Source organism: Pteropus medius, unplaced genomic scaffold, assembly GCF_902729225.1.
Source record: "Pteropus medius unplaced genomic scaffold, Ma_sr-lr_union100, whole genome shotgun sequence".
Taxonomy (NCBI): Eukaryota; Metazoa; Chordata; class Mammalia; order Chiroptera; family Pteropodidae; genus Pteropus; species Pteropus medius.
In genome coordinates this window covers 1,844,445-1,863,720 of record NW_024347791.1, presented here as the reverse complement: position 1 = coordinate 1,863,720, position 19,276 = coordinate 1,844,445, and the positions used below count along the sequence as shown (strand labels likewise).

Genomic DNA, 19,276 nt, shown 5'->3' with positions numbered 1-19,276 from the left:
TGTGTACGTGTTTGCATGTGTATATCTCAGAGAGAAAGAGAAAGAAAGAAGTTTAAAAGGCATATCAAAGTGTAAATAGGGGTTATGTCTTGGTAGAAGAATTGTGACTGATTTTTTTTTTTTTTTTTTACTTATCTGTATTTCTAATGTATATATCTTGCATAGTTTTATCAAAAATGGAAGAAAAAGACTCACTTTGATGGCACCTCTTCCCAAATGTCTCCTTGAACCTCCAGGCCAGTTAGATGCCCCTCCTTATTTGTCTCTGTGGATCCAAAAGTAACACAGGCTTAGTATGATATGGTTCTTAGTGAATGCTTGAGCAGGACATGGAGAGAGCATGTTCCCTTATCTTTAAAATGAGTATAGTCACTGGGCCTTGCCCTCAGGACTGTTGGGAATAGCTCAGAGACTTGGACCTGAAAGAAGTGTTCACTACAAAAGAGTATTATCGTTGTTGTGGTTGTGGTTGTTGTTGTTACTCAACAGAGCATTACTGATAACAATCATTTCTATTTCCCACATGAGCCCCAACTTCTAACCGAAATGCTTCCCTAACTAAGGAAGCCCTCCTAGTTGCTACCCTGCCTCACTCCTCCTCTATCTCCCAAGAACCCACACCTTTGATAGTGTCTATGCTTATAATAGTTTTAAAAATATTACATCTATTTTGTATGAATGTTAAAATTATATTATGGTTGGTGTAGAAAATACCAAAAAGAAAAAAACAACAAAAATCACACATAAGCTTATCACCACAATATAGCAATTATTAAACAAACTTTATTTCCTTCAAATCTTTATACGCACATATTAAATATAAAATTGAGTGATACACATATATATGGTCACCTGATTTATTATAAAGGTGCCACTGCAAATAAGTAGGGAAAAGATATCTTTTTAAGAAATAGTACTAGGTCAATTGCACATCCACATGTGGATACATGAATCTTGACCTCTACCCTCATACCGTTAATGGAAATAGTTATGGGTGGATCAGAAACATAAATGTGAAAAATAAACAATAAAATTTCTAGAATAAAGTGTAGAATATGTCCATGACCTTGAATTAGACAAAATTTCTTAAACAAGACCCAAAAAGTACAAACTGTAATAGAAGATTGTTAAGTCAAACTTCATTAAAATTAAGAACTGATTATCAAAAGACACCTTTAAGCAAGTGAAAAATCAAACCACAGACTTGGAGAAAATATTTACAATACATAGCTATGACAAAGGACATGTATCTAGAATTTATCAAGAACATCGACATTAAGAAAATGACAGACAACCCCAATATTTTTTTTAGATTTGAATGAGCACTGTATAAAATAGAAATCTAATTAGCCAGTAAGCAAGTGAAAAAGGTACTAAACGTCCCTAGATATCACAGAATGCAAATTAAAACCACAATGAGATAGCACTATCCCCAAACAGAATGACTAAAATAAGATACCAACTGTTGGCAAAGATGGGGAGCAACTGGAACTCTCATAAATTGCTTGTGGAAGTGTAAGTTTGGAAAAGTGTTTAGCTGTATTTACTAAAATTAGATATACATGTAATACCCTATGATACAGCAATTCTAGTCTTGAGTATATACCTGACAGAAATGAGTGCTTTGGACTCAAAAAAGACATATACCAAAATGTTCGTAGCAGCTTAAGGTAGCCAAAAACTAGGACAAAAGTATATGAATGCTAAAATAAATAAAGTGAGTATGGTCATACAATTGATTACTACACAGAAATTAAAAAAAGAATGAACTAGTGTTACATGTAAAAAACAAGATGACTCGAATGTCCATGAACTGCTGAATGGATAAACCAAATGTAGCATATCTATATTATTCAGCAATAAATAGAATATTGTTCAGCAATAAAAAGGAATGAAGTACTGGTACATGGTGACCTTTGAAAACATTATGCTAAGTTAAAGGAGACAGTCAAGAAAAAATTGTATCATTTCATGTATATAAGATGTCCAGAATAGGCAAATCTATAGAGACAGAAAATAGGTCAGTGGTTGCCAGAGGCTGGGGAGAGGAAAGAATGGCAAGTTACTGCTAACGGGTATAAGGGGTTTCATTTTTGAGACAATGAAAACGTTCTGAAATTAGATCATAAAGATGATTACAAAATTCTGTGAATATACTAAAAAAAAATCACTGGGTGACTTACATCCAATAAGGTGGTTATTTTTTTTAATGAATGAATCTCACAGACATACTGTTGAGTGAAAGAGTTTAGATACAAAAGAAGACGTAGACACTGTATGATTCTATTTTATGCAAGTTCTACAACAGGCAAAATCAATCTCCAGTGACAGAAGCCAGAATGATGGTTCCCTTTGAAGAGAATTAGTGACTGAGAGGGGACCCATGGGAATCTTCTGGAGCACTGGAATGTCTATATCTTGATCTGTTCGGTGGTTATATTGGGTCTACGTATATGTAAAACTCATTGATTCTTACACTTGAGATTTGTGTCCTCTACACAAAAGGAAAATAATAAAATTAAATTGGAGCAAAATGTAAACAATTGATGAAGCTGGATGAACAATATGAGATTACTTTGTATTCAGTTTGTAATTATATAAAGTTATATAAAGTTAAAACTTACAAATAACGTAAAGAAAGAACATTCAGATTATACTATACATATGGTTATGCATTCCTGCTAATTATTTTTCTATTTAATATCTCAGCAGCTCATCTGCCAATAAACATACTTTGGGTTTCCCTGTCTCAAAAACAAAGCTTAAAAAAGACATCTAAAATATACAAAAAACTCTTAAAATTCAAAACAAATGTGAGTTAAAAATGGGTCAAAGACCTTGACACCTCACCAAAGAACATATACGGACGGCAAATAAGCATATGAAAAGATGCTCCACATCATATGCCCTCAGAGATACAAATTCTAACAATAATGAAATACCACTACACGCCCATTAGAATAATCAAAATCCAGAACACTGACAACCCTGGCAAGGATGTGGAGCAACAGGAATGCTGGTGGGAGTCCAAAACGGGACAGCCACTTAGGAAGACAGTGTGGCGGTTTAACAAAACTATACATACTCTTACCGTAAGATCCAGCAGTTGGTATTTACCCAAAAGAGCTGAAAACATATGTTCACACATAACCTGCACACAGATGTTTATAGCAGCTGTATTCATAATTGCCAAAACTTGGAAGTCATCAAGATGTCCTTCAGTAGCTAAATGGATAAATAAACAGTGGTCCATCCAGACAATGGAATATTATTCAGTGCAAAAAGGAAATGAGCTATCAAGCCATGAAAAGACATGGAGGGACCTTAAATACATATCACTAAGTAAAAAAAAGCCAGTCTGCAAAGGCTACATTCTGTATGTTTCCAAATGTATCCCGTTCTGGAATAGGCAAAATCATGGAGACAGTAAAAAAAAATCAGTGGTTGCAGGGTCTGGAGGGAGGAAGGGATGAACAGGTGGAGCACAGAAGCTTTTGCAATCAGAGAAACTTCTGTATGATATTATCATGGCAGATATACTCCACATCCTCCCCTCCCTCTCATCACCAGATTTCTCCAGAGAGCAAGCAGTCTGCATCCAGCCCTCAGATACCTCACCTTGTTCTAACTCGCCCTCATCCCCTAACCCTCCATGACAATGCTCTTCAGAGGTCAGCAAGCTAAATACCTCCCTCAGGCCTTGCCTTCCTAGACAGCATTTGAAACTGCTCGACACCCCTCCCCGTGACACAGATTTTCTCAAAACTCCTAGAGAGACTGGTCATCTTCCTTGTTCTCCCTTCAGTGATTGCTCCCCAGCCACATGGCCAGGATGGACGTTCACCTGGAACGCACAGGTTTATTAGAAGCAGTGTTTCTTCCAATTGGTTGGTACACGTGTTATATCTGTTGTTAAATATTTTAAATATCACCACTACCAGAGGCTCATAGTTATTGAGTGTTTTACCAGGTGGCTGGCACTGTGCTACGTGTTTTGTTATCTCATTGAATCCTCAAAATGACACTGTTTGGATAGATATGAATATTATCCCCCATTTTACAAATGAGGAAGCTGAGGCTCAGAGAAGTAAAGTGACTTGCCAAATTCATGCGTCTACTAAGTGGCAGAGCCAGAGTCCAGCCAGTGTCTGCAGAACTTCAGAGCCCAGGTGCTAATCGCATCACGGTGCCCACTCTTTTCAGCTTCTTCTCCCTTCTCGGTCTCTACCCTCTTTCTTGGGCTTCTAAACCAATCCCCCACTTTCAACTATTATATCCAAATCGATGTCTCCAACCCCAGCCTCATCCTGACATTCAGCCTTTTTTTTTAAGTTGTGGTAAGATACACACATAACATAAAATTTACCATCTTTAACCACTACCCATCGCCAAAATTCTTTTCTGTCTTGCAAAACTGAAACTCTATACCTATTAAACACTAACTTCCTACTCCCCCAACCCCACCCCAACCCAACCCCTGGAAAACCACCATTCGACTTCCTGTTTCTGTAAGCTTGACTACTCTAGGTTCCTCATATAAGTGAAGTCATACGGTATTTGTCTTTTTGTAACTGGCTTATTTCACTTAGCACATTGTCCTCAATATTCATCCACGTGTCCAAATTTCCTTTTTTAACGCTGAATAATATTCCATTGTATGATACACCACATTTCGTCTCTCTGTTCATCCATCGATGGACACTTACGTCGCTTTCACATTTTAGCTGTTATGAATAGTGCTGCTATGAACATGGTGTACAGATAGCTCTCAGAGATCCTGTTTTCAATTCTTTTGGTTTTATACTCGGACGTGGAATTGCTTACTGGGTTATATGGTAGTTCTATTTTTAATTTTTGGAGGGAACTGCCATATCATTTTCTATAGTGGCTGCATCATTTTACCTCCCATCAACAGTGTGCAAGGGTTCCAATATCTCCACATCTTCACCAATACTTGTTTTCTGGGTTGCTTGTTTATTTGTTTGGTGATAGTAGCCATCCTAATTGGTGTGAAGGGGTACCTCATTGTTGTTTTGATTTGCATTTCCCTGATGATTAGTGGTACGGAGCACCTTTTCATATGCTTCTTAGCCATTTGTATATCTTCTTTGGAAAAGTGTAGGTCCTTTGCCCATTTTTGAATTGAATTGCTTTTATGCTGTTGAATTTAGGAGTTCTCCATGTATTCTGGATATTAATCTCTCATCAGATATATGACTTGCAAGTACTTTCTCCCATTCTGGGAGTTGCCTTTTTACTCTATTGATAGTATATTCTGATGCACAAAGTTTTTAATTTTCATGAAGTCCAATTTGCCTAGTATTCCCTTTGTTCCTTGTGACCTTCAGTCTTTTTTTCTTAATTCACGTAATTTTTTATGCTAAAATAATACACCCTAGACTAGACATAGAGTATCTTTGAAAGGATGTATAAGAAGTGAGTAACATCAGTAGTTATTAGAAGAACTGGGTGGCTGGGAAACAGGGGTAGAAGATGGAGAGAATTTTCACTGAGAGAAAACTTTTATATCTCTTAAATTTAGACTCATATGAATATGTTTATCTATTTAAATAAATAAAATTTAAATATGAAAACACGTGCTGCAAATTAAAATATAGATATAAAATAACACATATTCATTTTTAACTTAGGAAATACAAAAAAGCATAAAGAAAAACATCTAAATCATCTACACTTCTATTACCCGAAATTCTCCATGTGTTTCCCTATTGTTCAGTGTCCAATGATGAACGCCCACCATCCCGGGTCTCGTCAAACCTGTCTGCACGCCTGACTTCCAGCTCTGCTCACGTTTCCAGCCTCTCCATGCCAACCAGACTCAAACTCAGAGGCCTCCCTTGTCCTCCCTGTTCCCTGCCCCCAGGAGCCTTCACTCACCACCATCTCCCCCAGCCTTCCTTTCCTTCTCCCCGGCATTCTCATCACACTCTGGCACCTGCCTTCACCTCCTCCCCTCAGGACCGTGACCTGAGCTTCCCAATGGAGCCCTCTCCCACAGTCTCTCCCCACTTCCACCTGTACTTAACGCATCTGCAGATTGATTGTTCTGAAGGGCAGCTATGCACATCAGCTCAGAACAGACTTGCTGAGCTCTTGCTACGTGCCAGGCATGGTGCTGAGCACACATATTATCTTATTACATCCTCATCTCAGTCCTTCAATGTAGGTACAATTATTCTCCCCCATTTCACGATGAGGAAACTGAGGCTCAGAGGTGTTACATAATTTACCCAAGACCATGTTAGATCTCTCAGGTTCTAATAACAACATTAGGATTATTGTTTCATGACTCTCGACCCAATCGTTATCATCACTTTCCCCCCCCTTATTTTACTGAAATAAAATAGAAAACTAAAGCACAGAATGTGGAGTAACTCAATCAAGGTCATTTGGCTAAAAGATGGTAAGGCTGAGATTCAAACCCAGATTCGCTGGCTGCACAGAAATCCAAACCTCTCACCCAGCGGCACTGTCTCAGTAGACTCATCCCCAGACCTCAAAGACCCTAGAGTACATCTTGCTTCTCTTCCAGCCAAGAACCTTTCCAGCACCCTATGTGTGAATGCCAAACGCCTAGCCTGATATTCTGGGCCCCACACAATTATCTCCAACCTCCTGGTGAGCCCTGTCTCTCCCTGGTCCTCTGCAGCAGCAGCTCGCCGTGCTCTGAACCTGCCCCTTCGACAAACTGGCCACTGTCACAGAACTGCTTTCATACCTTCTCTGACAGTTCTGCCCACTGGACCCCTACCCATCCTTTAAGACTCAATTCCACACTAGAAAGCGACTTCTCCCCGCAACTGACCTGTGGCATGTCTCAGACAGCACTTTTCCCCTTCTGTCATGTGTCTCTCTTGTGTTGCTTGGGCCAGAATCTAGACTCTGCCACTTACTGAACCTGCCTGTGCCTCAGTGTCCTTGTTTGTAAAATGGGGATGATGACAGTCCTTGCAAAATCAGGTTGCTGTGAGGATGAAATGACTTACTATATGTCAAGTACCAACAACAGAATAAGTGCCAAAAAGTGTTTGCTATGATGATGGTGATTATGCATCTTCCTATTTTATCTCCCATAGGAGGTTCATTTTTCATTCCCCAAATATTTCCTGAGAACTTATTGTTTGCCAGACCCCGTGCCAGTGGTGATACTTGGTGGCAACCTGCAGTTTCTGCTCTGATGATGTCCACACGGGTATTGACAGGACAGCCTGGTAAGTGCTACAAAAACATAAACACTATAGGCATCCAGGTAAAGAGGGGCGGAAAAACTCATTCCAGGCAGGAAAACGGAGTACAAGGCCCAGTGGTGAGAAAGACACAGACTGTGCGAGGCTCTGAGCAGCTCAGTGTCCAGGTGCAGAGTGTCAAGGGGACGAGCAGGGTAAGAGGGGCAAGGGCCTGCTTCAAAGTGTACAATCCTGGGACCAGCAGCTTGGCAGCCTCAGCTTCACCTGGGAACTTGTTAGAAAATTGTCCCAGCCCAGACCCACTGAATCCAAATCTTTGTGTTAACAAGCCCCCCAAAGTGGTTCGCATCATCTTAGGGTGACAAACACTGGGCTTAATCAGAAAATGTCCCAAGGTCTTGCTGAGGAATTTCCACTCCAGCAACTTTAGCCTCCCTGGGGAGATTTTCTAAAAATCAGTATCTCAGACGGTTGGCCCCAAGCATCCGTATTTTATAAATTTGTTATTCATTCGGCAAATGATTACTGAGCACAAGGACCATGCCTTCTCCTTCCCAGGAATGGCACTCAGGGCCTCTCTCTCACCATGCATTCAACATCGTTTATGAATGTGATGCAATGGCTCCCTGCCCGATTTACATTTCCTATCTGGGGCTCACCCTGGTCTCCCTGCTGTCACTCAAAGATCCACACTTTCCCCCCTGCCTCTTGAGTCTTTGAGTGTGGTTAGCTCCTTCGGGAGGGCTCTCAGATCCTCCGCCCTGGTATGGATGTCCTCCTCCGTGGCACCCTGGGCCAGCTTCCATCACAGTGCCCTCAGGCCATCAGCTTGCCTGCCTCCAGACAAGGAGTCAGGAGCTTCTTAAGGACAGATCAGTGCATTGTTTGTGCTTGTATCCCCAAGACCTGACATGGTTAAATGTTTGTAGAATGAATGAACCAGTAAATAAGCTAGTAAAAATTAAAATAAGAATATATGTAAAAGTACTAGACCCATGCTAGATAATACTATTATTCATTTGTGTTTGCCGCAGAGTATCTTACCATGGATGGGTGCCGAAGAAAAAATACCCATGCTTCTGTGTTTTTTTTTTAAGGGTCTCACTGAGATATAATTCACATACCATACATTTCACTCATTTAAAGCATACAAGTCAGTGGTTTTCAGTATATTCACAGAGTTGGGCAACCTTCGCCACTGCCTAATTCCAGAACGTTTTCATCACTCCAAAGAAACCCACATCCATTAGTAGTCACTCCTCATTTCCTCCCAACCCCCTCCCCTAGCACTAGGCAGCCAATAACCTACTATCTTTTTCTACAGATTTGCCTATTCTGGACATTTCATATTAATAGAATCATACAATATGTGGTCTTTTGTGTCTGGCTTCTTTCACATAGCATGAGGTTCATCTATGTTGTAGCACGTGTCAGTACCTCCTCCTTTCCTATTGCTGAATGATATTCCATTCTATTGCACAAATATACCACATCTTATATATCCATTCATCAGATGACAATAACCCATCTTCATGCAGGTACAGAGCATGTAGCTTTTGCAACAGTATTTTCAGCCACCTCACTTCATTTTGACATTTGCTGTTTCAGGAGTGTTGTGTTTTCCCCCATTTTGCAGATAAGTAAATGGAGGCTAGGGTGAGCCGTTGTGACTTGCCAGAGATCAGACATCACAGGCTATTAAATGGCAGAGTCATAACTTGAAGTGCTTTTCTCTGCACCATTCTGCCTCCCTCCCCAATCCAGTTTACATCAGATGTCTCTTTTCCCCTCATAAACCCACTCTCCATGGCATCCACAGTGCCTCATGGCTACAGGGCTTTGCATACACAGGTTTGATTGTGTGCTCAGGGAGAGTGTTAAATCTTTATCTGATCTGGATTTATAAACCAAAGGTCCGTTTTGCCCTCCTTCCAGCCTCAGGGCAGACAAGCCATTTCTAGGTCTAGGGCGTAGCTGGGACAAGACCCTGTTCTAGGAGTCCTTGACCTAGCTGTCCACCTTGCAGAAAAGGGGCCTTTCCCACCTGTCCGGAAGCAACACAAACCAGTTCCTTCTGCTTGCCACACCCCTTCCTTTTCAACCACAGAGAACTTTAAAAACACATCTTTCAATAGCACTCATCCACGGGGACACCATTATTTGTTTATATGTCTTCTCCCCCAAACTGTGAGCCACAGAGGTGAAGGGTCTTAATCATCTCAGAATCACAGGAGCTGACACTTAACAGGAACTTCGTGGGTATTGGTAGAACGAATGATCTTCCTGTGTTTTAATAGTTGTGCCTACCTATTGCACGCCTACAAGACATTTTATCCTGACAACAATCCTGCAATGCGGTATAGAATCTTATTTTTGCAGAAGAATTGGAGACTTAAAGCAAGGTAATGTTTACAAGCCCAAGCCTTCGTAGACAGTAAGATATAGAGCTGGGATTTAAATCTGGAGACCTATTTGTCTCCCAATATGCTGATTTTCACTACCAGTGGCCCCTCTTAGAGCAAGTGTGAATTTAGAATCAGGTGTAGAATTGGGAGTGGAGATTTAAAAAAAAAAAAGACAAGTTTTCCCACAGCTTTCTAAACTATATTCACCTGTGATCTCTATTATTAGATCCCACTTTAGGTCTTGAGAGAGAAAACCAACTCAGAGAGGTTGAGTGACTATCAAAAACCCACAGATCATTTCTAAGGGCAGGCTTGCCTCAGTACATCACAACCTCTGTGTATTCACTCCAATTTGCGTTGCTCAGGTAGAAGTCTCAGTTTCCACTGAAAAGCTTTAAAAGGAAATGAATAAATACAAATAGTAGAGAAAGTGGAATCCTCATATCCTGTTGGTGGGATTGTAAAAAGGTAGAGCCCCTTTGGAAAGCTGTGTGGCAGTCCCTCAAAGCTTTAAACATAGTTACCATCTGACCAAGAAATCCTACTTCTAAGTATATACCAAGAAAAATGAAAACATTCACACAAAAACTTGTTCACGAATGTACATGAATATTCACAGCAGAATTATTCATAATAGCCACTCCTCAATGGAAACAACTAAAATGTCCATGAACTGATGATGAATAAATATGTGGCATATCCATACCACGGCTGTTATTTGGCAATAAAAAGGCATAAAGTCCTGATGCATATCACAACATAGATAAACCTTGAAAACATCATGCTAAGTGAAAGAAGCCAGTCACAAAAGGTCGCGTATTGTATGATTCCATTGATATGAAATGTCCAGAATACGCAAATCTATGAAGACAGAAAGTAGATTGGTGGTTGCCAGGGACTGGGGGAAGGAGAGAGTGACTGCTAATGGGTCGGTCTGGGGTTTCTTTTTGGGATGATGAGCATGTTCTGGAATTAGATAGTGCTGACGTTTGCACAACTCTGTGACTATAAAACCACTGACTTGTATACTTTAAGAGAGTGAATTTTATGATATGCAAATTTTATATCAATAATGCTGTTATAGAAAGAATAAAAATAAGTAAAAATGGAATGGCCTTTGCCTTTTCCAGGAAACAGGTGTTTGAAGGTGAGAGCCAGTAGCCCGTGAGCTTGTCTCACACCCACTCTGCGACAGGGGGCACGGCCTCCTCTCAGTGTGCCCAGCATGGCAGCCACACCAACGCTTGGCATATTTGATTTGGCGTGGGAGTCTCTCGGCCTCTCTTCCCTTCAGGGGTGCATTTTTAACGTTTGGCCTCACACTCTGTGTGGCAAAGGACTTTATGGTTATAATGTATCTCTTGCTGGGAGGTCAGGCAACGTGATATAAAATCCATTTCAAGATGGGGAAGCCATCGTAGTAGCTCGGGCCAGCTGGGTGGTGGTGGAGTCAGGGTGACATCACAGGATGTCATAGATTTGGAGCAAATACAACTTGGACTCCCACTGCAAAGGAGGAGGGCTGTATAGGCAAGCACCCTGGCCCTGACACCCAAACACCTGAGTCTGAATCTCAGCTCCGCTACCTACTAGCTGGTGGTCCTCAGCAGTCTCTTAACTGCCTGGAGCCTCTATTTGCTCACCTGAAAAAATGAGGGTGATGATTCCTACCTTACAGGACAGTGAGAGGATCCTGACCAAACTGTAGTCCATCCGAGCCCAGCAGCTTCAGCATCCCCTGGGAGCTTGTTAGAAATGCAGAGTCTCAGGCCCCACCCTTGACTTGCAGAATCAGAATCTGCGTCTTAACGCCATGTCAAGGGGATTCAAATGCGCGGTAAACTTTGAAAAGCACTGGTGAGATTTCAATGAGATTATGTAGGTGAAGACTTGGCGTAGTGCCTGGCACACAGTAGGTGCCATACACGTGGATGTTACAGCGTTTTATTGTTACACAGAAAGGACTGGCATCCCAACCCTACCACTTCCCGGCTGTGTGATCTTCAGGATCATTCTGAGCCTCAGTGTTTCCATGCAAGATTGGTTTGATGAGGCTCATCCGATAAACAGCGTGAAAAAGCGAAGTACAAAGGCAAGAGGCCTATGTGTATATATGGTTTTATTTTGGCCATCGTGGAGAGAGAGTGACTTGCACGATTCTGGAGATAAGAGAAGCTTCAGAGCAATGCCAAGGCATCAGACGCAGAGGCAAAGACACTGGCAAGCAGAGAAGAGCGATCGAAGCAGTGCTCCTCCTTCCCGAGGGAAGTCTCTGCACCTAAAGGTCACTTAACCAAAGGAAATGGTGACAAAACTGCTAAGTGCTATTGAGCAAGGTAAAGAAGTGCCAGCAAACAGGAGGTGCAGGCTCACACGTGGCTGCCCCCTTGTCAACAGAGGGCAAAGGTATCGAGCGGCTGGAAACATGAGTGCAGGGGACAGAGAAACGCCAATGTCCAGATGGAAGGTGGTTTCCAGGGCTCTGGAAATTCCTCGGCTGCTCACAGTCTCCCATCAGCAGTTTCCCACGGCCTTTGGGAGGACAGTAGCAGCTGACATTTACATAGCACTTAGGACGTGCCAGGCTTTTTCTGAGAACATTCCCATATATTCATTCCTGTAATCCTCACTACAGCCCTATGAGGTGGGTCTCTTTAGCTTCCTCATGTTACAAAGGGGCCATGAAAGCCCAGAGAGGTTAGTGATTTGCCCAATATCACAGAGCCAGCTTTAAGCCCAGGATATCTGGCCCAAGGCCCCCTTCTTAGCAATCTTTCTAACTGCTTTTTTTTTTTTAACTAAAACTTTTTTTTTAGAGCCGTATTAAGTTCACAGAAAAACTTAAGGGCAGGTACAGAGATGTCCTAAAATATATTTCTTATGTATATCTGACCTTTGTCCAGGGGTCCTGATTCCCAGCTCCTAAAACTCTTGGAATTTCCTAAGTGATGAGAACAACAAAGGTGTCTTTTGTTATGTTAATGTTGTGATTTTTGGACCCCAAACTAAGAATGAGGGCTGGTTGCCAATGGAGACAATCATGTGACACCAGAGGGTAGTAACTTTCAGTCGCACCCCCACTTCCCACCCCACTACCACCTCCGGGGAAAGGAGAGAGGCTGAAGGTTCAATCAATTGCTAGTGGCCAATAATTTAATCAACCATGACTTTTTTTTTTTTTTCTCATAAAAAAAAACAAACAAAAGCATGGGGCTCAGAGAGCTTCCGGGTTGATGAACGAACACATGGAGATTTGGAGAGAGTGATGGGCTCAAAGAGAGCATAGAGGCTCCACACCCTTTCCCCATGCCTTGCCCTATGCCTTTCTTCCATCTGGCTGTTCCTGAGTTACATAGCCTTTTATAACAAACCAGTGATCTAGTGAATAAGTGCATTTCCTGAGTCCTCTGAGTAGCTCTAGTAAATTAATTGAACTCAAGGAGGGGGTCATAGAACCTTCTGATCTTTGGCTGATGGGTCAGAAGCACAGGTGACAGACAACCTGGAGTCTCGACTGGAGAGGAACAGTCTTGTAGTTTTGAACCCTTAACCCTGAGCTCTTATCTCCAGGTAGATAGTGTCGGAATTGAGTTGAATTGTAGGACACCCAGCTGGTGTTTGGAGCATTATCTCCCTGAGGCTCAGGGAGATCAAATGGCTCTTTAAGGTCAAACAGACAAGGACCAAAACCAGGATTAAACCCTGAATCAAGTTCTCTTTTCCTCATTTCCGTGCTGCCAATTTGTTGGGCGTGGTTTCCAAAGGTTGTGCCACTGGTTACAGCTCAGTCGCCTGGGTAGAGACCAGGTTCACCATTCCTGGAGAATATAAGAAGCTGGCCTCACTGTATCCTGGACCAGTAACCATCTTCTCTCCCTCTCCGCATTGTCTGATTTAATCCAACGTCCATTCGGTGCACACTGACTGGACACACGGCTATTCCCTCTTCCTCAGCCTGGAACACTCCAGATATCGCATGATGCCTTTTTACTTCATTTGAGTTGCTCCTAAAGTGTCACCTCCATACAACCATCTCTCGACCCCTAATCCAAATGAGAACCAGCATCTATCTCTGGGGTAGCACCTTTCCTCTGCTTTAGTTTTCTTCATGAGTTTGTCATCTCTTGACAAATTATACACTGTGCTGGTTTATCTATTTATTCATTATCTTTAATAAAATGTAAAGTCAAGGAAAGCAGGACCTTATGGGGTTTGTTCCAGAACCTGCTCTATCCTCAGTGCCTACAACAGTGGCTGGCACAGAGTAGGTGCTTGATAAATGTTTGTTGAATTGTTAAATGACACTGGGCCAAGGCTAGGAAGCTGGGCTGATGAACCAGTGGGGACTGTGAGCGGTGGTGTTGGTGGACATTCCAAGCAGTGCATTCAGAGGAGTGCAAACCAAGTGGCTTGGAAGCACTGAGAAGGCAGAGGTCGATTCTGACTGCGGGTCAGGAAGAAGGAGTGATCCCTGAAAGCTGGGTGGAACCTCAAAGATGGAGAGGAGAGAGAGCACCCCTACGGAGAGAAAGGCAAGGACAAAATTGCGGGGGAAGAAACGTGGGTTGGGCACAGAGACCAATCTGTGGGACTGTAGCTTTGGGTTCAGGTTGACGGACAGGTTCGAAGAAGGCTAGGGCAGGTTGCAGAGGGCTTTAAAGGCCAGGCCAAGAAGTTTGGAGCTTATAAATCTCAGATAGTGTCCTGAGATGGTATATCCATCCATACCTATAGTTACACACATATAGTTCCGCATATGTGGAACACATACATATATGGAACACACACGTATATACATACACCATGGGAGCCTATTAATTTAAAAACTATATATGTAAAATTAAAAATAAAATTAAAATGATATGCATTTAAAATTTATGTTTTAATAGTCTCCCACGGTTCACAGTTTGGGCATAGAAGGTTTTATGATGAATTCTCCCTTCCACTCCTGTCCCCCTACCCCGACTCCCCAGGTAATGTGCCTTCCTGCATAAGTGACCATCGTTACTGTGTTTTGTGCCTTGCTCCAGCAGATTCACATTTACGACGAGGCTGCAGTTGCGGAGCAGCTGCGAATGGGGTGTAGGCGGTCCGAGCCTCTGATCCATCAACAGGAGGCCCGCCGGGCCTCATTCACGCGGCCAGGTGGCCCTTCCACGCCTCCTCCCCGGCAGTCCTGCGCTGCCGCACCCGCTGACAGGTGGATTTGGTTGAGCTCGCCCACTTCTGTCTCATGAGCCAATCGAGCAAATTATGCAAATTAATCGAATTCCCTGCCCGCTATGACAACCAATGACTGCAGAGGTGCAACAAGTCAGCCAGGTTCCCACTCTGAGCTCAGAGAAGTCTAAAATTTCTGCCTTGGGCCCAAAGAACTGAGAAACTGCGGGAGAAACGAGGAAGAGCATAAAAGGAATGCTGAAACGAAACTGATGGCCCTGAATCTCAGAAACTGAGGCTTGAAGGATTGCTCGAGGTCATTTGCCTGACTTCCTGGCTGACCCTCTCCCTCCAGCCGCAGTCATTTCTGCCGGGTGCTCACTTAGTCCGGTGCAGACACAAACCAGCTGACAAAACAGGACACAGCTTCATCAGAAGGAGCAGGTTCACGGTCTGGCTACTGCGTGTCGGAGGAAAAACCCACAGATTCAGAAGCAGGCTCAAATCCTGCCTGTACCATATGTTAGCTGTGTGGTTTGGGGCAATCCCCTTCAGCTTTCTAAGTCTTGGTCCTCACCTAGAAAATGGGAGTAATCACACTACTAGCCTCCTTGCTCCGATGTGAGGATTGATGGGCGTTTTCAAATGGAAAACAAGGGATTTCCGTCGCTGTATGTCACAGGGCTTGATAATTATAGGAGTATTAAGGTTCAATAGGCCGGGGTTTGAATCTTTATTTCCCCGGTTACTGGAGGTATAACCTTCAGCAAGTCACCTTACCTTTCTGACTCACTTTCTTTAACTCTAAAGAAAAAAACTCCATGGACTGTTGTTAGGATTAAATTAGTCAGGGTTTATAAGGCACTTGGCACAGGGCCAAGTCACATTTGGTGGCTAGAACCATGGGAACTCCTGGAACTTCAGTTTCATCATCCTTCTTCAGTCTTCCCTGCCTGCCTCACAGAAGTGTCATGAGCCTTAAATGTCTTATGACATGGTTTATAAATAGAAAAATATTACCCCAATGTTAATTAGTGACATTGTGAGGCAGCCAGCACACTGGAAAAAGCATGAGGTTGGCGCTGGCTCTGCCTTTTATTCTCTGTGTGACCTCGGACAAGTTATTTCACCTGTTGAAATATCAATTTCCTCTCCTATCATATCTGTACCACCTTTATAGGGCCGCTGTGGACATTGGGAAGATGCCATATGGAAAGTGCCTAGTATATATACAGCACAGAACAAATTTTAATAAACAGTAGCTATTATTACCAGCAAGTTTTTCTTGAAATTTTCCTGGATTCTATTTCCAGAACTGAGGGACTGAAAGACAGGGTAGAACAAGACTTGCTTCTCACTGTACATCTTTCCGTATTTTTTGACTTGTATTGTGAGAATGTATTATTCAATAAATAAATTTAAAAGGGAAATATAATAAATTATGTAAATACAGTAAATAGAAATCAAAACAGTAAGTTAAAATTGAAAACTAATATCTAATCTCCTGGGTAGAGGCCTTGTTGGGGGTGAGAAGCCCAAATGCAAGCATAACTCGGCGTCCACACATACCAGAATTTCCCAGTGGAAAGGCAGAGTTGTGTTTTTTTTCTAAGGTCTGTGGGGAAAATTTCCAAACCCCAACAAGGGACGACCCCTGAAAAGAGTGACCATCCATTGCTGTAAACATTCTCAAAGCCGCTCTGAAGTCATGTTCTATGGAAGGAAATGACCTCGATTTGGAAGGCTTCAGGATGGATTTCCCTCAGCATCACAGGTATTCAGGACTCTGGTGACTCACTCCCCCCCACTGAGCTTGCCCTCCAACTGTGACCAAGGATGAATACTTCATGTAGGAGCAACAACTCCCCCTCCCCGCAATGCCTTACATGGATATCAACTTGCCTTGAGCCATCCAGCCAATCCACACCCAGACTGCCCCCACTATCCTAGGATGCCTCTAGCCTTGGACAGCCTACCTATTCTTCCTCCCCTGGGCCACAGTCTGCACTTACCACCACCACTTTACACTGGAGGCTCCCATTCAGCTGGAGAAAGGAGAGAAGGAAGAACATCAATGCCAGAGCTCACTTTCTCTCCCGTGTCCACTGTCGCATCTTGGCTGTGTGTGGCCGTGGCCCCGCAGATCAGGTTCTGCTTCACAAATTAACAAGGCAGGTAAGAGAGGGACTGACGTCTGGGGCATGGGCTTTTAACTGCCTCATCCTGGAAGTGGCACATGCCACTTTCACACATCTCATTAGCCAGAACTAATCACAGCCTCGCCCAAGAGAAAGGGTGCAGGCTAGTGCTGGAGAATGAATAAAATATTTGGTGGGTATTGCCGCACCTGCCAGAATCCTTCTGCTCAGCTTTTAGGCCAACATTCATTGACTGTAGGATCAGAGGACGTTAGAGTTGTAGGGCCCTCAGGAATCATCTCATCCAGTGAATTCCAGAAACAAAACACCTCAGAATCCCCTGTGGTTGTCAAAAATGCAGAGTCCTTGCTCATACTCCAGACCTACTGAATCAGAAGTCTTGGATAGGGGCCAGGAAATCTATATTTTGAAAAGCTCACCAGAAGATTCCAACAGCAGCCGGGTTGGGGACCCACAGACGGAGTCAAACCCCCTTTTACAGATGAGGAAACTGACATTCAGAAAGGGAAAGTGACTTTCTCAAACCATACAGGGAATGAATGAGAGAGCTTAGACCAGAATCTAGGCTTTCTGGCCAGGGCCCTTAACACTTCTAGTCATCACCTGTGGTCTCTTCCTGCTCTGGCTTCTGATAACAGCACCTCAGTTCTCCTTTGGCAAGCCACTAGTCCCCCATTCTCAGTCCCCATGGTTCAAAAGGGACTGACCCATTTCCCAAGTCTGGAGTGTGCACATGACTCAGAACTAACCAATCAGAATCCTAGGACATGTCTTGAGAAGTTCTTGAAATCCAGTCCCAAACCGGGGAGGTAGCCCCAGGATGTTTGCTGGAACTATTTAGGAAGAAGCTCTCTTTCTACTGAGATTGCTAACTGGTTTGATGAGAGCCTGGAGCAACTGGCTGTCTTTACTGTCGTGTCGGCAGGGCCCGCCTGAAAATAAGCCCTGAATGCCGGAAAGCAGAGCTAAGGGACAGGGAACGGGTCCTGACAGCATCATCCCATACCTAGGTCCTCACTTACACGATGAGGATAATAATAGCGCCTAGCTCAATGGAACTGTGGTGAGGTTTATATGACTTCATACCAAAAAAGTGCTCAGAACAAAGTAAGCACTCAATAAAACCAGCTATTATTTTCATACAAGTTACTTTGGAGCAAGACTGGATGAGAGAAGGAATATAATGATTCTTTCTTTTCTAGATTTTCAGTCTCTTTCCCTAAGTTCCACCAACCTAAAGACACTGGACTGTCATCCAAGTTTCAAGCTTCAGGGTGGGCTAGTGGAAAAGATAAATGTCACAGCCAGCCAGCTTGAACCCAGTACCTCCAAGTGCCGCTGTGTGACTTTGGGCCAGTTCACTTACCTCTCTGTGCCAGATTTTCCTCACCCAAGTAAACTACTACATATCTCACAGATAGAAGTGAGGATCAAGAGAAAGAATGGGAATGCAAGGGCCTGGCCCACCCTAGGCACCCACACACATCCATCCCTCTCTTCTTCCATGAAGCTATGGCCAGGGACTGGCCATTGTGTTCCCTCACTTCCCAGGTTGTTGCTGTTTTATAAAGAACCAGAGAAATGTTGCTCCCAAGGACTGCAGCTTTAGTCCACATAACCAGGATGAGAATCATCAACAAAAGGCCACCCACCCTCCAAGATTTGCAGAAGAGCCTTTGCCTTCCTTTCGGGGCCTCAGATGGCGGTCAGGGAGATGCCTAGGGCCATAAATAAAGAGAGAACAAAAATAAAACAGTATTTACTCTGAGAGGAAAGTACATTGCTAAACACTAACCACAAGGACTTGTGGACAGAAGCCACATGTTGGGGGTGCTCCAGAATGTCACAAACTGCAATGGCAAGAAAAAGCTTCTTGAACCTGAGCAGCTTGGGCTGGGCCCCAGGAGGCAAGACCAGGGACTCTCAGCCATGGTGCAGCCCCCCCTGGGTCTCTCCCCTCACCTTCTCCCCCTCCCTGAGTCCAAGGATCAACGCGAGACTCGACTCTCACACAGCAGCCAGGAACCCCAAGCCATGTCGCCGTCTCAACCCACTTCCTCTCTTCCCTGCCTCTGCCCCCTTCCTCCGTAGTCCCAGAGCCCCTGCTCCACCTGGAGTACTTCCCTGCCCATCCCACCCACCTTAAGCTACATGAACTCACCATCTCATCAGCATTTAGACATTCATCTCTGCTACAGAGAACCCCTTAACTTTTACACCACCCCCACCCCTCTCAGACTCTAGCCCCCTGCGTTCATTTCTATCACTGCAATTTTACAATGTATTACAATTGTCTGTGTACTTGCTTCTCTCCCCTACTAAGTTGCAAGCACATAAGGGTAGT

At 43.4% G+C, this 19,276-nt stretch overlaps 1 long non-coding RNA gene across 1 annotated transcript; it reads right to left on the bottom strand.

Moving 5' to 3' along the window:
• Window positions 1-193: 193 nt before the first annotated feature.
• On the bottom strand, window positions 194-17,409 carry LOC120614869 (uncharacterized). Its single transcript, XR_005656102.1, has 3 exons — window positions 17,121-17,409; window positions 16,786-16,924; window positions 194-265 (listed from the first exon to the last, which is right to left on the bottom strand). It is a non-coding gene; the product is annotated as an uncharacterized LOC120614869 (long non-coding RNA).
• Between the last annotated feature and the right edge of the window lie 1,867 nt (window positions 17,410-19,276).